The sequence below is a fragment of the Leopardus geoffroyi genome, chromosome D1 (assembly GCF_018350155.1).
Source record: "Leopardus geoffroyi isolate Oge1 chromosome D1, O.geoffroyi_Oge1_pat1.0, whole genome shotgun sequence".
In the NCBI taxonomy this organism is placed as follows: domain Eukaryota; kingdom Metazoa; phylum Chordata; class Mammalia; order Carnivora; family Felidae; genus Leopardus; species Leopardus geoffroyi.
The window spans coordinates 114744665-114768101 of record NC_059329.1 but is presented as its reverse complement, the minus strand read 5'-3'; the positions used below and the strand labels follow the sequence as shown (position 1 = coordinate 114768101).

General features: G+C 56.4%; 1 long non-coding RNA gene across 1 annotated transcript; it reads right to left on the bottom strand.

Moving 5' to 3' along the window:
• Positions 1-15747: 15747 nt before the first annotated feature.
• LOC123602756 lies at positions 15748-19464 on the bottom strand. Its single transcript, XR_006714537.1, has 3 exons — positions 19451-19464; positions 17195-17314; positions 15748-16477 (listed from the first exon to the last, which is right to left on the bottom strand). It is a non-coding gene; the product is annotated as an uncharacterized LOC123602756 (long non-coding RNA).
• Between the last annotated feature and the right edge of the window lie 3973 nt (positions 19465-23437).

Genomic DNA, 23437 nt, shown 5'->3' with positions numbered 1-23437 from the left:
AGATCATGACCTGAGCCAAAGTCGGATGTCCAACAGACTGAGCCACCCAGGCGCCCCATCAGCTTTCACCTTTAGACACGAGAAAAAGAAGAGTGAATTAAATTCTAAGTAAGCAGGGAACAAGGAAAAAATAAAGTCATTAAATAAGTCAATGGCATAGAAAACAGAAAGACCACAGAGAAAAGCAGTAGGAACAAAAGCTAATTTTTTTAGAACACCAATAAAATTGATCAACCACTGGGCAGACTGATAAGGAAAAACAGAGAGAAGACACAAATTGCCAATTCCAGGAATGAGAAAGTTGGCATCACTACAAATTCTACACATACCAGAAGAATAATAAAGGGCCAAAGCAATCCTGAGAAAGAACAAAGCAGGAGGCACCACACTCCCAGATCTCAAACCATCCTACAAATCTATAGTCATCCACACAGTATGGTGCTGGCACTAAACCAGACACAGGGGCCAGTGGAACAGAACAGAGAGCCCAGAAGTAAAAACCCACACTTACAGGGTCTATTCATCTATGACAAGGAGGCAATCATACACAGTGGGGAGAGGACAGTCTCTTCAGTAAATGGAGCTGGGAAAACTGGACAGCCACATGCAAAAGAATGAAACTGGACCACCTTCTCACACCTTACACGAAAAAAGTCCAAAATGGATTAAAGATTTAAGCATAAGACCTAAAGCCATAGAATTCCTAAAAGAAAATAGAGGCAGTACGGGGCGCCTGGTTGGCTCAGTCAGTTAAGCGTCCGACTTCAGCTCAGGTCATGATGAGTTCGAGCCCCACGTTGGGCTCCGTGCTGACAGCTCAGAGCCTGGAACCTGCTTCATATTCTGTGTCTCCCTGTCTCTCTACCCCTCCCCTGCTCATGCTCTGTCTCAAAAATAAATAAAAACATTAAAAAAAATTTTTTTTTGGAAAATAGAGGTAGTAAACTCTTGGACATCAGTTCCAGCAAAATTTTTGGACACGTCTCCTCAGGCAAGGACAACACAAACGAAATAGCAGGGCTATGTCAAACCAAAGGCCTCTGCACAGCAAAGGAAAACCATCAACACAATGAAAAGGCAATCTGCTGAATGGGGGACGATATTTGCAAATTATATGTCCCACGAGGGGTTACTATTTAAAATATATAAAAAATTCATACACCTCAACATCAAAACAGATGATCCAACTGGAAAATGAGCAGAGGACCTGAGTAGACACTTTTCCAAAGAGCACTTCCAGATGTCCAGCAGATACGTGAAAAGATGCTCAACATCACTCGTCATCAGGGAAGTACAAAGCAAAACCACTGTGAGACGTCACCTGACACCTGTCAGAATGACTCGTGTCAAAAAGACAAGAACTAGGTGTTGGCGAGGATGTGAAGGGGGAGTACTCCAAAATAAATAATAAAACATTAAAAAAGTTAACAAAAGGATGAGATCTGGCCCTTTGCATCAGTGGCCCCAGAGAGTATTATGCTAAGTGAAAGAAATCAGAGAAAGACAAATACTATACGATTTCACTTACACGTGGAACCTAAAAACAAAACAAATGAACAAACAAAACAAAACAGCAACAGATTCATAGATACAGAGCACAGTCTGGTGGCTTCCACGGGTGGGGACGTAATGCATGGCATAGGAAAGACAGTCATAACTCTGTGTGACAACACGTGGTAGCTGCACTTTACTGTGGTGACAGCATCATATGCAACTGTCAGATCACTATGTTGTGCATCCGAAACTAGTACAATATTATCTGTCAACGATGCTTCCATTTATTGGTTTATTTATTTACTTTTAAATGTTTATTTATATTTGAGAGAGAGAGAGACAGAGACAGAGCACGAGTGGGGGAGGGACAGAGAGAGAGGGAGACACAGAATCCGAAGCAAGATCTAGGCTCTGAGCTGTCAGCACAGAGCCCTATGTGGGGCTCGAACACACGAACTGGGAGATCCTGACCTGAGCCAAAGTCGGACGCTTAACCAACTGAGCCACCCAGGCACTTAACTATGCTTCAGTTTAAAAAAAGAACAATGAGGGAATGTTGTGAACGACTTCACTTGAGTTACATGAAAGAGAACGTAATGGAAAAAACCCTTAAGAGACAAGCATCATCAAAGCTCGCTGGGGAAAAAACATAACACAAGCAGTTCTTTATTAAAGACGTTAAAAGCCTTTCCACGAAGAAAACTCCAGACTGAAATGGCTTTGCTGGCGAATTCTACGAATATCTGAGAAAGGAATAATCTCAATGCCACACAAACTCCTCCAGAAAACAGAAGTAGCACTGCGCAGCTGATTCTGTGAGGCCAGCATCGTGGTGGCACTGAAACCGGAAGGAGACATCCCAGGAAAACTCAAGCCAGCATCCCTTGCAACCAAGATGCAAAATTCTTAACAAAATGTCTAGTAAATTGAACCGGCCCACTTGTAGAAAGGATGATACAGCGTGACAACATGGCGTTTATCCCAGGAACACAAGGGCGGTTTAACACTGGGAAACCGTCCTGTGAAGTACCTTCCTGTATTCATAGACTGAAAAAGAAACGCCAGATGAGCATCCGAGTAGTCAGAAAAAGTGTCTGACAAAACCCCAAATCCATCCTAGATGTTAACTTTCTGCAAGACAGGAGTAGGGGGGCACCTCCAATGGTGACGGGGCATCAGTAAAGTGGCGCTGCAGACAGGGACCGGGGGCTCTCCTGCAAGCCGCAGAACCAGGCGAGGGTGCCCACTCTCGCCACTTCTGTTCAACCTTGTGTGGAGGCTGCGGCCAGGCCAGTCAGGCAACAAAACGAAACAAGGGGCATCCAGGTGAGATGTCTACTTATAGACAGAACGGGTGTCCCCCTGACGCACGTGTGGCACGTCTGTGGTGGGCCCGGGGCCTCGGCTACCCTGTTCGGTTTTGTTCACTCTGTGAGAATGAAGCTTTTCTCATGTTCAGTTTTGGGGGTTTCTGTTCTGTTGTCCTCAAGCCCCGAGATTCTTCCACCGGCCGCGTCCAGTCTCCCGATGACCCCACAAGGACAGTCTTTGTTTCTATCACGCAGTGGTGGATCCCCGACATCTCCTGCCCGTTCTCTCAGGACTTCCTTCTCTCTGCTCACCTTGGCCCTCTGTTCCTGCGCGTGGTTGGCCGCATCCATCGGAGCCCTGAGAGTATTCATCCCAGTAGTTTTACCCCCGGGTCTGCCAGCCCCGGTAGCCCTGATGAACTGGCCACATCTGCTCTGCCCTGTGTCTTCGAGAAGCTGCTGCGACTGGGCTGGGGGTGAGGTGGCAGTGAGGTGGCGGTGGGGTGGCAGCCCAGGGTGGCCTTGTCCTAGGTGCAGCGAGTGGGGGTCAGTCTCAAGTGAGCAGGCCCCCTGGGCTTTGACCTTCATGGGTGCTTCTCAGCCTTCCCCACCCCTGCAGCGGCCGGAGTCGGGCACACCCCTTCCTGCGGTCGGTTAGGCTCTGGTTCACTCGTGTCCCTGACGGTGGCCTTGTGAGCAGGGCCAGCAGGCCCTGGAGGATCCCCACCACTGGCCCGGGCCTCTCCCGACACAGATCATTCTCCCCAGCGTCCACTGTGGGAGCCCGGGAGCTCCAGGTGGGGACCCCACAGTGGGGTGGCCTCCTCCCTGCCCGCTGGGCCTCGGAGCCTCGTCTCCCAGGCTGGCGCCCGCGGACCTCCTGCTGTGGGTCACCTGGACAACTGGCCTGTGCTGCGGCCACACTGCGCCCTTTGACCTCACTCCTATTAGGGACCACGGGAGAGCTGCTGGTGTCTGTGTGTTCAGCTCTTCCACGGTGCGGAAGCAGCGGGGACTCCTAAGCTCCTTACATGCCAGACCAGAAACTAGTGGTTGGTTCATGAATTTTTTGCAAAAACACCAAGGCAATTCATTGGAAAAAGGATGGTGTTTTCTCAAACGGTGCTGGATATCCTCAACAACTCGGATATCCCTATGCAAAACAATGAACCTTGATCCATATCTGGCACCGTTTAGCAAAAGTTAACAAAAAATGAATCATAGATCTATGTGTAAATGTGAAAATACAAATCTTCCTCAAGAAAACAGGAGAAAACCTTTGTGATCTTGACGAAGTAAAGATTTTCTAGATACAATAGCAAAGCCCAGTGCATAAGAGAAAACGCTGATGAACTGGATGTCATTAAATTTAATAGCTTTGCTCTCCAAAGTTAAGCAAATAAAAAGACAAGCCACAGGCCAAGAGAAAACCCTTGCAAATCATATATCTGATAACAGGTTTGTATGTGGCATATATCAAGAACTTTTTAACACAATAAAAAGAAAATGACCCAATTAAATATGGGCAAAACAGGGGCACCTAGGTGGCTCATTTGGTTGAGAATCCAACTCTGGATTTCAGCTCAGGTCATGATCTCACAGTTTGTGGGTTCAAGCCCTGTGTCGGGCTCTGTGCTGACAGTTTGGAGCCTGGAGCCTGCTTCAGATTCTGTGTCTCCCTCTCTCTCTGCTCTTCCTCTGCTTGCACTCTGTCTCTCAAAAACAAATAAACATTAAAAAAAAAAAAAAAGATTCTGTCTCCCTCTCTGTCCTTCCCCAACTTGTGCACACGCTTCCTCTCTCTCTCAAAAAAAAAAAAAAAAAAAAAATGGGCAAAACATTTGAACAGACACTTCATCCAAGAAGCTATATGGGTGGCAAGTAAGCATGTGAAAAGCGTGTCAGCATGTTAGACACCGGGGAGATGCAAATTAAAACCTGCAGAGCGATGCCACTGTGCACCTATTAGGAAAAGATTGACCCTACCAGTTCCAGCGAGGGTTCAGAGGCCTGGCCAAGACCCCCGAGCTTGCCTGGCAGGGGCAATACAGTGTGGCTCTGGGAAGGCGGTTCAGCAGTTTCTTGAAAGGCTAAGCGAATTCCTACCGTCAGATCCCACCCCCAGGTCCTTCTCTGAGAGGAACCAAGGCACATGTCTGTACAAAGAATGCTTACATGGCATCCACAACGGGACTCAACCCAGATGTCCATCAACCTGTGAGTAGATAGACAGTGGCGCACCCATCCCCCCAGGCTCCTATGTCGGTGTTCTGACCCCCCACCCAGGACATGCCTGTATCTGGAGATGGGGCTTTACAGGGGTGATTGAGGAAATGTGGTCACCAGGGTGTGTCCTGGTCCCATGTGACTGGGGTCCTTGTAAGAAGAGGGAATCAGGACACAGACACACACAGAGGGACGACCCCGTGAGGACACAGGGAGAGGACGGCTGTCTACATACAAGGAGAGAGGCTTTGGGAGGCCCCGGTCCCGCCCACGCCTGTACCTCGGGCTCCGGCCTCCAGGACTGGAGGACGATGAATGTTGTATGAGCCTCCCCATCTTCGGGACTTTGTCACCGTCGCCCCAGGACACTCGCCCACCTCCTATCATTCCTGATATTTCCATGCCCTGGTTATTCCGGCCCCTGCGTGGCTCAGTGAAATAACGCACCTCTGCCTTCTACCCAGACTCTAGCCCTGCTGCATACTTGTTCTGGCTGCTTCTTCTCTGACTGCGTATCGGCGGGAAAGCCTAAGGGGAGCGCATGCTGTCTCCCCACCAGGGAAGCAGCGCTATGGTGCCTGATACTCAGTCCTCGAAGCACTGACACGCTGCCCCCCAGGGTCTGCACTCAGGTTGGCAGATGGCTATCATTCCACTGCTCCCAGAGCAGGGGCCTCCCCCGAAATCACTAGCCACAGATAGGGTCCCGCACCTCCCAGGGCGCCAGAACGCGTCTCTTTTCTATGGGAAGAAGTGACCCACATCGTTCCAGAAAGGGACGGAAGGCCTGGCCACGCTCAGGCGAATCCCCCAGCGAGCACACAGGAGGCAGGTGCGTTCCAGCGCGACCCGAAGGAAGCACAGTGTTTCCAGGCACCGGCCCCGGGAGGGCAGAGGCGTTTCGGGCCAGATTAAAGACAAGAAAAGACCAGCACGGTGAGAAACTACAAACAGGACTTTTAAGACATGCACAATAAAGCTTTTCTGCGGTGAAAACTACCAGGCCCAGAGAAAGCACTGCTCAGGTGGAGCGCGCCTGGCACGCCTCCCCGGCCCCGCCCCGGCCCCGCCCACAGATCCCGCCCACCCGGCCCCGCCCCACAGACCCGCCCTTCCCGCCCCGCCCCCATAGGCCCCGCCTACAGCCCCGCCCTCCCCGGCCCCGTCCCATAGTCCCAGCCCCATCGGCCCCGCCCCCTCCGGCCCCGCCCTTCCAGGCCCCCCCCATCGCCCCTCCCTCCTCGGACCCGCCCCTCAGTCCCTCCCTCCTCGGTCCCTCCCTCCCCGGTCCCGCCCCTCGGCCCCGCCTTCCTCCGCTCCGCTGTCCCAGCGCGGTAGCAGGTGGCCCACCCCGGGCTGGGTCCAGGTCCGCCGGGAGCGGGAGGAGGAAGGAAGGCGGCACACTCCTTACTCTCAGAGCGTCCAGAACCTGCTCGCTCGTCCCCCGGCCTCTGCGCGTGTGCAGACCAGGACACAGGCGTGGCTCCCCGGCGGGGTCCGAGGGCAGCGGGTCAGACTTGACCCAGGCTTACCACTCGAAGGCAGAGCTGCACCGGTGGGCAGGCCGCACCCCGCCACCGCCTGTTCCTGCTTCTGCCCCGGAAGAAGAGGCTGGGCTCCCTTCTGAGGATGCGGGACGTGACCCGGCAAGAAGATGCGAAACCAGTGGCCGGGGAACGTGGCCCTGGATTTGGGCCGTGGCCCCGGTGTTGGAAGAAGGCAAGGGCAGATTCTTAGCAGTCCCTTGTTCCGTGTTCAGCGTCCTCCACGTCCACCGCCCCCACCTGCCTTGTCCTGCTCTGGGTCACCCGCTTCCCCGCCCCTCCCCCGGTTCACACACCCTAGGGCCCACCCACTGCAACAGCACAACCTGATGGCTGTCGGGGCGTCCAGAACACCCCCACCCCGTACAGACGCCCTGCGCCCCCTTCCTAGTCACCCCCCGCCCGGCCCCTGGCACAACCTCCCGTTGTGGCGGGAGTCAGCGTCCGTCCTTTTTAAGGCTGAGCGACAGGCCAGTGTGCGGATGGACCGCGTCTTACTTATCCGTTCATCTGTCCACGGACCCTCGGGCTGCCTCCCTCTTTTCCCTGTTGTGAGTCATGGGCGGTGAACAGAGACGTGCAGGGGCCTCTGAGCTCCCGCGTTCACTCCCGCTTCATACTTTTTGCTGGCCAGCCACTCCCTGCACAGAGACAGCGTTTTGCTTACCCATTTCTTCCACTAGCTGCCTTTGTGAATAATGCCACTGTGGACATTGTGAGGTTTTATGTGGACGTGTTTTCATTTTTCTTGGTTATTACAACACCTCGTTCCCACCCTCTCCCCAAGCAATCCTCTGGCACCAGCTGGGTGTCCTACAAATCCCACTCAATTCTGGCCCAGTCTATCTGGAGACAGCGTCCGCCCCACAGGCAACGGCCCAGCCCCACAAGGCGGCCCCCGCTTCATGTTGTCACTCTGCTTCTGCCCCACCGGCCGGAAATCGGAGGTTCCCACGACTGTCCTTGGGTTTGATTAGTTTGCTGGTGCGGCTCACGGGACTCAGGAAACCAGTTTACTCACTAGATTACTGGCTGATCACAAAGGATAGTAAAGGGAGCAGATAAAACCAGATGGAGAGATGCACGGGTGAGGTCTGCGGGGAGGGGCCGGGGCTTTCGTGCAGGCCGTGCCACACACCCAAATCTCTGTGTTCATCCCCCCGATCCCTCCGCCTGCGAGTCCCTATCCACCACCTGCTGCCTAGAATACATCTATTCATCCATCGAGACCCGCTCTATGTCACCTCCTGTGTTAAGACTGTTCACACTCCTGGGCAGCCTTACCCGCTCCCTGGGACCCGGGCTCAGGCCAACAGGGAAACTGAGGTCAGGGAATCTGAGCACCTTACCCAAGATCACACGAAGAGTGGGGGAGGGGGTTGAGTGGGTGAGTTTGTACAGGAGAGATGTCCCGCAGGACGAGGCTACACGGGGGCCCGGCTCTCCCTTCCCCGATAGCATAGGATGGGTGTGCCCGGGGCAGACACACACAAAGCCGTCCAGGACAGGAGGCAGAGTCAGCAGCTAAAGTAGCTGCGTGAGAACGGCCTTTCTAGAGAATCTGCCAAATCCCAAATTCCTATAAATAGCAGCTCTTTGCAAAACATTGGGTGTTAATTTTCAAAGTGTTAACTCATTCAGAGATGTTTCGAGGGGCAAGTTTCAAATAACAGAATCTCTGGGAACAGCACTGGGTTGTAACGGAGCCTGGGTTTGAATGTGTTTATGTTTGTTTTTAAAGTTTTCATTCACTTATTTAAGTAATCTCCATACCCAGCATGGGGCTCGAACTCATGACCCTGAGATCAAGAGCCATATGCTCTTCCTACTGAGCCAGCCAGGCGCCCCATCGTTTTTAAATTTATTTCTAACGTATCATCCAGACGGAGCTGAACCTTCTGGCCGGCTCTGTCCCGTGGATCTGCTGTGTGTCCCCACCCGGCTGGAGGGAGGATGGTCTTGTGAGTGCCGGCCTCCCTTCCGGCTCCTTCCCCACCCACCCCCAGCACACACACCCCAGCCCCTCACTCCCAACCCGTCCCCACCTTCACCCCGCACCACCCCAGCCTCCTTGCATCTGACTCCAGCCCCTCCTCTGCACCTGAAGGCCTGCCTCTCTATGGTGGCCTCTTCCAGCCCTCTCTCCTTTTCCTTATTTTCACACTCAGGACAGACTTCAGGAAAACAGGCTCTTCCCGATGGTAGCTCCGAGGTTTCTCCTTGTGGGGACCATGCAACCAGCTAATGCCAGAGTTTCGTTCAGTGGAGTAATCGTTACAGATCTTACCGGCTTTATCCGACACTTCCCGAGTGGGTAGTGTCCCGTCTAGCAGACAGACAGGAGCTCCGGGCGCAGTGCACAGTGAGACCCACCCGCGGAAGCCGCAGGAACAGGTGGGCAGGGGGCCGGTGTCGATTCCTGGTTGACAGATTCCATTTCTCGGAGAGCCAAAGTCGAAGTCTCAGTTTGGTGACGTGGAACGTAGCAAAGGCAGTTCCATTTTGGGCCCGTCGCTTTGTTTTTAAGTTCTGCCCCGCGGCTGCTGCAGTGGACCCCACAGGCTTGCAGATCTGACCTCTAAATTTCCAGGGACTAGCAAGCCTCTGACGGGCTGAGTCACCGTTAACAGGTAATGTCCGTAAACTTGCAGTTAAATAAATTACGGCAAAGACGAAGGACAAAGGCAGTTCAGACTCACCAGTCACCACTTCCTAGAAATGGGCTGGCATCCTTCCGTGTGCCCAGAGGGGGCTGCCCGGGGCCGTGGCGCCCAGTGGACCCACTCCGAGATGCAGGGGTGAGCGTGCTCTCCAGGCCCGCGTGCCCACCGCCCGTGGGAGGGGTCCCACTGCGGAAAGCTCCATTCGCTGCTTTGCTGAGTGAAGAATGAGGAAAGAGCTAGGGACAGTGTTGATAACGGGGCTCAAGGAAGGTGGAGCCCTGTCTGCCCTCAAGTGGAGAAGCGCCCACAGAAGCAGGCGAGGCAGGGGACAAGGGACCCGCCAGCCACCCCTGTGGTCTGCTGCAAGAGTGACGCCCAGCAACACAGGGCCCACTGGGACCTCTCTCTCGGGGGCTCCCGCGCACGGTCGGACACCTCCTTTCCCAAGCTGGCTTCGCCCCCCCCCCCACAGGGCCCTGCGCACCCCACTCCCGCCCGCTCCCCCCCAGGACCCAGTGCCTGCCCCATGCGGCCTTCGCACCTTCTCGCCTTCTCGGCGCAGGTGTCCTGGAGAAACCCTCAGTCCCTCCACTTCTGCGCTGGGCCCTTGTCACAACCCCCCCTCGCTCGGTGGCGCCCTCTGATGGCAACCCACGGGGACACAGGGTGTCCTGCAGGGAGGTGATGTGTGGGGATGCGGCTGCAGTGTGGGGGGGATGGTAGTGGTGGCGGTGGTGACACGTGGGGAGGTCACCAGTGCGGACAGGCAGCGTCCATGCAGGGAGGCGCTCTGTGGGGGACACGGGGGTACCCATGCAGGGAGGTGATGACCAGTGCGGACAGGCAGTGTCTGTGTGCAGGGATGACCCACAGGGGACACGGGCAGCCATGCAGGGAGGCACCATGTGCAGGACTCAGGCTCTGCTGTCCCCAGGCGCCCCCCCCCCACCAGCCCTCACCACGTGGGCCCAGTTCACTGGGCAAACAGAGTGTCTGTAGGTTCTGGGCACCTTCCTCACCAGAGCCCACTGTCCCCTCTGGACTCCACCATCCAGGTCTAGAGGGTCCCCTGGGGCGGCCTCTGTCTGTCTCTGTCTCTCTCTGTCTCTCTGTCTCTGCGTCTCTCCCCTCCCAGGGTTCTCTTTGATGTCCACACGCTGGCTCCCCATTTGCTGTGATTGACCTTCCTCTGATCTTCCTTCTGGGCCAGGGTCTCTGTTCTCCAGGGCCCATCCACAGCCGAGGCTCCCACCTTCCCCGCACCTGTCCTGTCCTGGTCCTCTGTCTGCCCCTGGGCCCCGGGCTGGCAGCTGGGAGCCATCCCTCCACTGAGGCTCCTCGGTGACCGCCAGCTGCTTAGCCACCAACAGGAAGCGTGTCCTGCCTGCGTGGCCGAGCCTCTGGGGGCTCAGCAGTCCCTGCAAAGGCCACACCAGCCCCTGTGTGCTCCACACTGGCCAGCGCGGTTTCGTGCCTCTCATCCGGGTGTGTCGGCGGACCCTGCCCCTGGCATCCCGTCACTACAGCTGTGGGGCCGGCGTGACAGTGCACACATGTGAGCGTGCACGTACATGTAAACGTGCACAGGGACACGCGGGCGTGTGGCACTTGCACACGCGAGTGAGCATACGCGCGAGTGCACGGGGGACACGTGGATGTGTGCTGCCTCCGCACACGAGTGTGCACACACGGAAATATGTACAAGGACACGTAAGCGTGTGGCATTTTCACACGTGAGCGCACACACGTGGAAATGTGCACAGGACACGTAGGCGCGTGGCATTTACACACAGTGCGCACAGACAGAAACGTGCACAGGGACACGTGAGTGCGTGCGCACATGAGTGTGTACAGGGACACATAGGTGTGCTCCATCTGCACACACATGAGTGTGCCCGCATGTAAGTGTGCGTAGGGACTTTGGTGTGTTTTACATTTGCAGACACGTGAGTGTGTGGGTGTGGGTGCGGTGTGTCTGCATGTGAGTGCATGTGTGTGCACACACACGTGAGTGTGCGCAGGGACGTGTGCGTGTGCACACATGTGTAGGGGGTTTTACGTGAGGCCTTCAAGCCCGGCACACGAGGGCTTCTCCAGGGGAGCGGAGAGGACGAGCTCGCCGACGAGGGTGCGGGCGGCCGCCCAGGTGCACGGGCTCCGAGCACCACGAACACTGGCTGGCAGATGTCCACGCGTCCCTTATCGCTCTCTGACCCAGCTCCCTGCGTCCCTGCTCCCCAACGGTACAAGGGTGCTCCCCAGCCACGGCTCCTCTGGATGCCCCAGTGGGAGGCGGCGGGAGGCGGCGTCCAGGTCCTCCAGGGGAGCACCAGCAGAACTCAGGTAGGGCGCAAACCCCGACCGTAGCCTCGGGCAAGGAAAACCCAATTAATACGGTGACAGACTGGAGGGGCGGCGGCCAGACCCTCCGTAAACAGGAAATGCAAAACGGGACATGGGAAAGCACAAAGGCACCAGCGATCATGGACAAGTGTGGAGGGCGTCGCTTCCACGGAGGCCTCCGGCTCAGAGGGCCGCAGGCACCATCGGGAACCACACGGAGAGGAAGCTCTCAACAAGGGCGGGTTAAGGCCCCAGGCAGACGAACCAGACGGTTGTGTACCACAAATGCTCGCTTAGTAGGCTTGAGAGGGAAAAGGAGGGACGTTTTGCACTGACTGACGGTGTAATCCTCCGAAAAGACAACACTTACCGACCCGCAGCCCCTGGCTCGCCCCCAGAGCGCAGAAAGCAAAGCTTAGGTCTGGAACGGCCCCGCCGTCACAGTGAAACCCTCTGAGGCCCCACAGAGTGACCAGTGACCGAGCAGGATAAGCAGGTGCCCGGGATCGGGTGCCCTCGGGGCCAGTGTGTGCACGACCGAGAGAAGGGGAGAAACAAACAGAAAACCCCATCTTCTCGGGAGCACGCACAGTGGGGGGGTGGGGGGGGGTGCCCCGGGTCCCGCGCTTGCTTGCTAGGTGCTCCCCCCCGACACCGGAATCGGTTCCCTGGACACTTGAAAACACCTCTCTAGGTAACTTTCTGGTTAAAGAGGAAGAAAACGAGTTACAAGCTGCGTAGAAATGAAACACCGTGAGTCCACAGCGAAACCTCCAGGCTTTTTGTTTTTTGTTTTTTTTTAATTTTTTTTTAACGTTTTTATTTATTTTTGAGACAGAAAGAGACAGAGCATGAACGGGGGAGGGGCAGAGAGAGAGGGAGACACAGAATCGGAAACAGGCTCCAGGCTCTGAGCCATCAGCCCAGAGCCCGACGCGGGGCTCGAACTCACGGACCGCGAGATCGTGACCTGGCTGAAGTCGGACGCTTAACCGACTGCGCCACCCAGGCGCCCCATCCTCCAGGCTTTTTGGAAAACAGTGAGGATGAAAAGAAAACACTGAGCCTGGAACGAGGGACAGCAAGATGCACCCTCGGGAAGGAGTCGCTGAAGGCAAGATGCAAATTAGTAAAATAGGAAGTTAAGCGGTAGACTTGCTCCGTAAAACCCGAAGCCGGACTTAGAAAAAAATTAGTTTGATCGAAGTAAGAAAAAGACAAAAAAGGAAAATAATGATAGTTCCCAAAGAGACTGAAAGAGTTTAGAGAACTTTGCACATAAGTTTTACCCGTAAATGTGAAAAGTGTGGTGGAGGGGATCGTCTTCGAAGGCAACAGGGGGTAAAATGGACGCGTTGATTGTCTCAGTCATTCCTCGGGACGTCGGGGCGCGTCCTCTGCGCCAGGCTCTAGCGAGGGGCCGGTGTCACCGGCGGGGACGGGCAGCCAGACAGGGACCCCTGCCTCTCAGGCGCTGCCCTGACCGGACCCCCCAGAGGCAGGACACGGGAAGGAACAAGGACCAGGAAGGTGTGAAATGGTGGCCACAGCCCTCTGACCACACTGGGGAGGCCACGTGGCAGGGCATCCCGCGTGGCTCCGAGGAACACGCCGAGCCTCCCTTACACGGGCGGGTGCCCGACGTCCGGTGAAAGATGGTGGCGGAGCCGGGCGTGCGCGAGCCTCCCACTTCAGCACATACCCAGACAGACAGACACACACAAACAGCCGTACACACACACACCCCCCCAGACACACACAGCCGTAACACACACACAGACACACACACAGGCACACACACAGACACAAACACACAGCCACACACACACACTCAGACAGACATACACACAGCCATCTCTCACACACACACACACACACACACACACACACACCGAGACACACACACATACACACACAGACATCTGGCACACACAGACACACACAATCAGACACACACAGACACCCACACACATACACAATCACAGACAGACACACGCACACACACACAGCCATACACACCCACCCACACCTACCCGCACCCAGACACACACACACACCTAGACACACACAGCTGTATGCACACACACACACACACACCCAGACACACACACATACACACACAGCCATCTGACACACACAGACACACACACCCACACACATACACAATGGCAGACAGACACACACACAGACACACACAGAGATACATATACACACACGCAACCATCACACACACACACTCAGGCAGACATACACACAGCCATCTCTCTCTCTCTCACACACACACACACAATCAGACAGACACACAGACACCCACACCCACACACATACACAATCACAGACAGACACACACGCAGACACACACACACCTAGACACACACAGCCGTACACACACACACACACACACACACACAGACACACACAGCCATCACACACACACCCAGACAGACACACACACAGCCATCTGACGCACACACACAGACAGACACACAGACACACACACCCACACACACACAATCACAGACAGACACACATACACATCTGTACACATACACACATACACACACACAGAATCACAGACAGACACACACCCAGAAATACGTACAGACACATGTACACCGACACACGCAGCCATGCACACACACACATGCACACAATCAGACACACACCCAGAAATCTGTACAGACACAGACCCAGACGTGCGCGATAATACACAGAGATACACACACAGTCAGACATACACCCAGAAAGACTTACAGACACATAAGCACACACAAGTACACAGACCTGCACAATCGTACACACGCACACATGCACACAACCAGACAGACACACACCCAGAAATCTGTACAGACACACACACAGACACACACAGCCGTAGACACAAGCACATGCACAATCACAGACAGACGCACACCCAGAAATTTGTACGCAGACCCAGACCCGCATGATGGTACACACAGAGGTACACACGCGGTCACAGACACACCACCAGAGATACACGCAGACACATGTGCACACACACGCATCATCATACCCACAGAGGTACACGCACACAATCACACGGCCGTACACCCAGACACACACCAGGGAAATAAGGATGTGAAAGACAAAGCCAGGGACCGTGTCACAGGGGAGCGGAGACACAAACAGCCCGTAGGAGCCACGTACACGCTGCTGTCTCCCGCCCCTGCACCCCTGCACGGTTTCCTCGTCTAGAGTGATGGAGGCTTCGCACGCGTGGCGAGGGCAGGGTGGTTTCTGTGCTGCCTAAATGAAACAAGGGCCACTGGAGTCAGCGAGCGAGCCTGGCCGGAGAGGAGGCTGGTGCGTGCAGGCGAGGGGCCCCGCGCTGGGCGGTCTGTTACACACGCCAGTGCACTCAGACTTTCATGGTGACAACCCAGGGAACCAGGAACGCAGAGGCACTTTCTCCGTCTCACGACGTCAGAGAGCCGCCGCCACGGCCCCACTCGCTCGGTAGACATCACACGCATCCCCCCAAACTCTGCGGTGAGACGTGGGTGGAACGCCTGGGGGGCCGGACACCCCAACGAGACGGAGTCTTCCGGTCCGTGAAGATGGTGGGTTTCCCCATTCTCAGCGACGGTCTTCAAACGCCCTGAAAGTGCCGAAACGGTGTTCTTACACGTTTTCTGTTAGCTTCCCAGCTATTGGGTATTTTTGACGCTTTTGTAAATCTCGTTTCCAAACCCCATTTCCCATGGTTTGCTGCCAGCGCGTCAACAACTGATGTCTGCTTGCTGATTTTTCACTGCGGAGAAATAGACATAACATAAAAGTTACCATTTTAACCGTTCTAGTGAGCGGCATTCTCATCTTGTGCTGCGGTCCCCACCGTCCACCTCCAGCACTTTTTTTTTTAAATGTTTATTTACTTTTGTTTGTTTTGTTTTGTTAGTAGGCTCCGTGTCCAACGTGGAGCCCAACGTGGGGCTTGAACTCACGACCCTGAGATCAAGACCTGAGCTGAAATCAAGAGCCAGACTCTTAGCCCACTGAACCATCCAAGTGCCCCCAACGTTTATCTACTTTTGAAAGAGAGAAAGAGACAGAGCGTGAGCAGGGGAGGGGCAGAGAGAGAGGGAGGCACAGAATCCGAAGCAGGCTCCGGGCTCCGAGCCGGCAGCACAGACCCCGACGCGGGGCTCGAACTCATAAACTGCGAGATCATGACGTGAGCCGAAGTCGGACGCTCAACCGACTGAGCCCCCCGGGCGCCTCAGCATCAGCCTTAGAATAAGGCCCCTGGAGAGGACAGCCGGCCAGTGTTTCAAGAACACGGCCCAGAAGCCTGTGGGGAAGAGTCCGCTCCCCCCGAGAGGCCCTTGGCCGTCGCGCACGGGTGGGAGGCGCCCGCCCTGCACAGCCCGGCCCGGCCTTGGACAGGGCTCCCTGCTTCTGATCCAGGCAGCTGGGGAGCCCCTTCTGGGGTCCAATAGGGGTGGCTCGGGGAAGCAGCAGCAGGAAGCCGTGGGTACGCTGCTGGGGAGGGGCCCTGCTGGAGACAACATCATGGGGGCAGCCACGGTTGTGGGTGGCAGGAGGGGGAGCCCGCCCTCCTCCTTCATCCCCTCGGGGGAGCCAATCAAGAGAAGCAGCAAGGAAAGAAGGAGAGGGGCGAGGAGCCCACCCCCTTCTCCACCGGAGGCGCCAGCCCAGGTTCTGTCGGGCGGGGAGGAAAGGCTTTGACCTGGGGGACTGAAGTCGGTCAGGCCGCAGCGCACTTTCTGATTTCAGGAGAGGCCCTGATCTGCCCAGGGTGCCGCGGGGTGGACGCGTGGCTTCGTGAGCTGCGTCCTAGCCGTGTCACCTGCCACTGGAGAAAGACGGCTCCCCGTGTGTCCCTGTGGGCTCGGCTCCACCAGCCACGCTGTCTCTGTAAATGAAGAGCCACCACCCAGCTGTTTAGGCAGAAAGAAAGCTGAGAGTTGTCTGTGGCTTTCCCGTCACCCTCACCCCCACTTCTGGTTGGTGGCGAGGGTCCGCAGGAGGGGGATGTGGCCTGGGTTGCGTATTTCTTTGCAATAAAATTCCAAGTCCTTGCCATGCCCGCCGGAACCCGCTTTGCAAACCCCTCACCTGTGTTCAGGCTACCCTTACCCACTGCGCTGCTGCCTCGGGGCCCCTCCCTGCCCATCGGGCCGCTGGCACCCCTCTCCACCACCCACGTTCTGGACCGAATGAAAACAAAGGCCTGAGGCTAAGCTAGAGGCTGTGGGCGGGGGTGGGGGAGCCCCGGGGGCAGAGCGGCTGCCCCGGTCACCAGTGCACACAGTTGCAGCCCAGCGTGAGGCGCCACCACCAGGGGAACGGGCATTTGTAACTCAACAAACAAGATGCCAGCTGGACTGACAGCTCCCCCGAAAATCCAGCCCCTCATGGGATGCATGTCTACCGCCTCAGCCTCAGAGCCCCACCCCCAGTGTCGGGGGCGGGGGGTTACAGAGGGGGGTGGGGAGCAGCTCCGCCAGCTGACCCGGGCAGTTTGCTGCTCTTCCTGTGGCAGGTGGCACGATTCACGTGGGTCCCTGGGAAAGCCACCAAAAACACGTGTCCCGAGTTTCCCAGAGGAGAGCCCCCCCCCTCCACTTACATGCGCCCCGCTTTGTGGGGCCTTGCGATGCTGGTGTGGACGGCTCTTGGCTTGCAGGGTGGTCAGCGGGGGAGGCATGGAGGGCAGTCCCAGGGAAGCCCCTGCCTCCTGGCCCCTTTCCTATTAGAATTTAAATGAGGGTCCTTCAGTTTGATGGATGGTTTGTGGCTGTCACCGGACCAAGGGCACAAAGGCCCTGAGTCCCCAAGGCCCCAGCTGCTCCATCTGGCCTGACTCTGGGGGAGGAGAGGCTGGCTGGCTGCATGGGGACAGGCTCGGTGCCCCAGCTGCCGTCTTTGTTGCCTTTGTCCCTCCCCCGAGATGCTGGCTGTGGGCTCCCGCCCCCCGGGGCCCGGCAGTGACCACGGGGACTGGCCTTTCAGGTACAGAACACATGCCCAGAATGCCCACGGCCTGCTGTTGAGGCACTTCAGAGCCCTTTGGGTGTGGGCTTCAGGGCTGCAGGCGGCCTAGGCTCAGACACAAACACAGGCTGGTGTCCCTGCTGTCCTTCTAGAACCTTCTGGTGGCCTCTCCTCCTGCCCTCTCCGTGTTTCATCCTGGGTTGTCTCGGCTGATTCCCCTGACTGTCATGACACCCAGCCCCTTCCTACCCACAAGCCATCTGGGGTGCCCATCCCATCAGATTTGCTTCCTACCCTGGGGCTGAGCCTGACTTGCGGGCTCCATGGTGCTGCCCTGGTCTGCTGATGCAAGCCTTGCTCCAACACTGTTCCCAGGTGTGCCCCTCAGCCACACCTCACTGCGCTGGCTGTCCCTGCCGGCCAGCTGGCCCTTCCTTATATTCCTCCACTTTTCAGGTCCCCCTTCTTCCCCCTAGGAACGCATATCCCCCTCTCTTTCCAGGTTCAGCTGGAGGCTGGCCTTCTCTGGAAACACCTCTGGCTGTCTGGTGCCATGCAGGCAAACGCTCACTGCAGAACTTAATCGGTCTCAGAGCGGTTGCTTGTCTGAAGGGCTGTATGCTGGGGCAGAGTGCCAAACGAAGCTGGGTGGCCCTGCACTCCAGGGACGGAGGGAGCCAAGGAGGCACATCTCTGGTGGAGCAGGTACTGATTCTGTGCCTTTGCCCTTAATGTCATATACCCATCGGGTGACACCTGCTGCTGTCATACCTCCTCCCTGGTGCGCACCATCTTCCAGTTCTAGGGCGGAAACCCTGTAACACTCTTCCTCACTCATGCTCAGTCCCTGGCCTGGCACTGTGTTCATGGGAGGGCTTCCATGATCTGCTCCAACTGGACACACAGAGATGCTTCTAGGACTTTCCATCGGTCCCCATGTCTCTCAAGTTGTTCACCACTCAGTTTGTGACAATTTGGTATAGCAGCAATAGAAAACTACTACAATAGGGTAGAACAATTGGAAAGAATTGAAGATAAAAGGATAGCAATTGATGCAAGTAGAATATGCAGCAATAACAAACTCCAGGAAAAACAATAAGCCGTACAAGGAAGGAAATATACACTATCTGTTCACTAGGATGAACAATATTTGGCCAAAATGGCATAACTATTGCCTATTGATTCAAATTAGAGTTTTCTCTATATTGAGTCTGTGGGAAAGGACAAGCGAAGAGTTATAACAGAGCTAATCCTCATCTAGCGTAATGGAAGTTAGTGAATAATGTCTGAAAGTGACCAGTTAAAAGGTACTAGAGGAGAGCAGATAGTTGCACAGCATTTGTGAATGCACTTAATGCCACTGAGGTGCACACTTAAAAATGGTACATTTAATGTTATGTATATTTTAGCACAATTTAAAATTTTTGAGGAAACAAATAGCAAAGTTATGTGCATCCAGAAAGTATTACTGAGGCCTCTGTGCACAAGGCAGGATGAGACCCCAGCTTTGAGACTTCCTGGAGATGCAGAAGTAAATGTCAAATTGCATATTATCCTGCTGGGGCTGGATGGGGCAGGGGAGAATAAAGGAGGGAGGCGCTCGTAGTTCTGGTGCGTGTAGGGAGAGTGGTGTGTAAACAGAGAGGAAAGTGAGATCTCTCTGTTAGGATGCACTGAGACCTCGGACGGGCACAGCCATGTGCAAATTACAGAGATGAGGATTGCAGAGAGTGAGGATGCTACGTGCAATGGTCCTGGGGTGCAGCAGGCCCAGAGTGTGCAGCCTGCAAGTAGGCCAACAGGGCCAGAGTTAGGGGCTGGCCAGGAGAGTAGGGAGAGGTCAAGTCAGGGAGGTGGCAGCGGCTCGGGTGACGGGGAGTCGTTTACTCACTGGAGGGTCCAAACCGCTCTGGCTGCTGGAACACCTCCCCGGGGCTGGGGCAAAGGAGAGGCGGAGGAGATGGTGAGTGAGAGAGGAAGCTCCTGACCGCCAGGTGAGGAGTGCGCGGTGTCAGGATGTGCGTTGGGGGCGGAGCTGGCAGCACCACTTGCTACAGAACCAGGCATGGGTGTGGGGTCGAGGGTGCCCCCAACTTGGGTCTGAGCCCTGGGGTGGGGGGTTGCCATTTGTGGAGCTAAGCGCGGGAGGTCGTGCAGGGAGCCGCCTGGGGGAGGCATCAGGAGTGCAGTCTGGACACCGCGGCTTCGATGTGCCCCCTGGGTGCAGAGGCGACGCGTCAAAGGTGCCCCTGGATGCAGAGGAGACACGTCAAGGTGCCAGCTGGTGGACGGCCTGGGCTTCAGGGAACAGTCTGGGTGGCAGAGGTGACTATGGGCGAGAGACATGGGTGAGACAGGAAAGCGAGAAAGGGCAGAAGACCAGGGCCCAGAGCAGATGGAGAGGGAGGGGAGGGAGGCGAGGAGGAAGCCAGGGGAGCGCCAGGCAGGGGGAGCAGGAAGACGCAGGACGTGTGACCTTGGGTTTGGCAACAGGAGGCAACAGCCTGGAGGGGGTCCTGGGGGAGAGGAGGGGTGCAGAGAGCTGGGGGGCTGTGGATGGAGCTTCACGGCTGCACCCCTGCACCCGGGTGGGAGGCCGGGGGAGGGGCAGGGGTCCTGCACTCGCGCTGCTTAGATAGCCCTGACATGACTTTAAAAGAGGGTGGGATCCTTCTGTGTCCCCTCTGGGCTCCCGGGGGGGCGGGCGGGGCGCAGAGACAAACAGAATAGAGGAGGCCCTGCGCCCACCCCCAAGCCAGCTCCTCCCTCCTCCTCCAGGCCTTTGAGCCCGGATAATCCCAAAGGCTCCAGGCCCAGGTCTGGGTCAGAGGAGGTCAACCATCCACACTGGTGCCTGGCTTCTCCCTCTGGGGAAGGGTCTGTTTTGGGGGCTCAGCCTGGCCTCTGGTGTCGGCGAGTCGGGCACCAGCAGTGGTGGGGACCATTCAGCTGTGGTGAGGACGGTCCCCATCTGAGGCCGTGGGGAGCTCCCAGCCGCCGTGACCGCTCTGCCCATGAGCCCGGGGAGCAAGCAGCAGGCGTGACTCACGACATCCCCCGGCCGGTCCCGTCGTCCACCCCCTTGTGCCCGTTAGGAAAGGTCCACCCACACAGTCTGCCCCTGACGTCCTTGTCACCAACCCTCCCGACTGACTGCTTCCAAGTCCTGGACGTCCGAACAAACCACCGGCCACTTCCCGCGGATGTGGCGTCTGGTCAGGGCCTGCATCCTGCTTTGCGGACGACAGTCTTCTCTTGCGTCTTCGTGCCGCCGGGGGCAGGGAGACAGCGAAGCAAGCTCTGTCCTGTCCCTTCTCACAAGGGCGCTGATTCCTCACCCTCGTCCCCCGGTCCCCTCCAAAGGCCCCGCCACTCTGGGGTCAGGGCTTCGACAGAAGAACTGGGGGGAGGGGACACAAACATCCGGTCCACGGCAGGTGGCGCTGTGGCTGGAGTGTGAGCCACCCAAGCTGGCAACAAGTGTGTGTCCCCGGATGTTGGGGAAGGTCATCGAGAAGCCTGGACCCGGCACCTGGGAGCTCCTCCCACCCCTGCCACCCGCCCCGTCCTTGGAACGCGGGTTCCACTTGCCTTTCCCGTCCCGAGGCTGCTCAAGGTCACAGCCTGGAGGGGGTGATGTGCACAGTAGACGTGACCGAGCCCAGTTAAGGCCTCGTTATAAACCTGTCAGATGTGGAGGCGGGTGCGGGGATCCCCTCGTCTTGCTGCAGCCTCGCACGTAAGTTCTCTTGCTTACTAAGCGGCCACCTGTGAACCTGGAGCGGCCGCCCCTTGGGTCTCTCCCTGCCCGTCCCCTTCGCACACGGGGCCCAGTTTTAGATCCCAGCAGGGGGCTCCTGCGAGGGCCGGGTGTCAACACAGGACCCACCAGCCTGTGGCGTCCCCCCTCCGCGTAATGGCTGAATCTGGTGTCCCTCGAGGCCCCGGCCTAGCTGTCACTCCCCACCAAGGCCCAGTGGAGAGCCAAGTCTCCAAACAGAGTGGGTATTTTCAGACGAGGGCATGACCTTCGTCCCAAATGCCAGGCCAGGTCTGCCAGAGACTCCGCGTGGCATCCCCATCTGACACGGACCCTTTAAACACCTTCGATCTGTGGAGCCGCGGTGCAGAGGCCCGGAAGGCGGCCCAAACCTGCCAGGGACCTGTCCCTGTGAGCCCGTTCAGAACAGTACCCTAAACATAGTATATTACCCCTCCAGAATCCAATGAGGCCTCCCTCCTCGTGGCGGGGGGAACACACAGCAGCTGTGAGCACCTTAACCAACCCCAGGCCTCAGGGCGTCTTAAACTGCACTGAGAAGGCAGGGTCCTTGGTTTTGGTGGGTTTATCTCCCACCCTCCAGCCTCCAGTGTCTTCCTAAGGGCATCAGGACATTTGTTACTTCCTGCCAGGTCTGATCACCGCTGTGCCATCGGCAGACTTAACTGGCCTTCTGTTCTGTGGGGTGATCGGGGGTCCCGAGGTCTGTACTTTGACAAGAACAGAGACGTGACACAAGTCCCAGGCCAGTGGGCCAAGGTATACTGCTGTCCCTGCCAGGTGAAGGCGGCCATCCTCCACAGTCAGCTCCCACGCGCGGAGAACAGCGTTTGTCCGACAAGAGCTTCCTGTGTTCCACTACACGGACCACATCTGGAGGACAGAATGACCGTGTTTATGTAACCCACTGTCGTGTCCAAAATGCACGACAAGTAGATGAGGAAAAAGGAATCATGACAGAAATCTGAGATACTACTGCCAGCACGTACTGAAATGTTCCTCTCAGACTTCCCCAGGGAGGCCTGTGGCTCCGGTCCTGGGGTCAGGACAGCGGGGGGTGGGCTAGACGGAACGTGTGACGCCCCCAAGCTGCTACTCCACCCGTGCTGTTCTCATGGCCCTTCAGCAGGAGATCCGGACTCCCTCCTTTCCTTCCTTCCTTCTTCCTTCCTTCTTCCTTCCTTCTTCCTTCCTTCCTTCCTTCCTCCCTTCCTTCCTGACTTCCTTCCTTCCTTCCTTCTTCCTTCCTTCTTCCTTCCTTCTTCCTTCCTTCTTCCTTCCTTCCTTCCTTCCTTCCTTCCTGACTTCCTTCCTTCCTTCCTTCTTCCTTCCTTCCTTCCTTCCTTCCTTCCTTCCTTCCTCCCTTCCTTCCTGACTTCCTTCCTCCCTCCCTCCCTCCCTCCCTTCCTTCCTTCCTTCCTTCCATCCTTCCTGACTTCCTTCCTTCCTTCCTCCCTCTCTCTCTTTTTATTTCTAGGTTTTATTTATTTAAGTAATCTCTACACCCCATGGGGGGCTCGAACCCATGACCCTGAGATCAAGCGTTGCATGCTCTTCCAACTAGGCCCGCCAGGCGCCCCGATCTGGACTCCTCTCGCTCAGGAGCTCTGTGTCTGTGCGTCTCTCAGTTCTGGGACTGGGAAGGGTCATGAGTCTCCACCGTGTTGACCTGAGTCATTTCTCGGACCCCCCAGACTACAGGTGTTCCCTGTCACTCATTGGGGTCAGCAAAAACTCTGGGAGGTCACTTGTCTTTTTCAGTCCTAGGGACACTTGAGCAATTAGCCACTGCCAGAGGTGCTGCAGGGAAAACTGCTCTGGCAGTTACTTGTTGAGACAACGACACCCGCCTTGTGGCCGGCGGTGCCACCTGGCTTCTGACACCCAGGGTCACATTGTGCCATTGAATCCAGGGAGTCTGCCTCGGCGGGAGCGTCTCCCCCCAGCATCCTTATTCCACAGAACTTTTCAAGGATGCTGGTGCTCCCCGCCCCCCAACACATTCCCAATGCCTGTTTCCTCCAAAGAGACACTCGGGCGTGAACAGGTGCATGCAGTAAGCCCTCTAGCATTGCTGTCTCTGTGCTTTTGCATTCT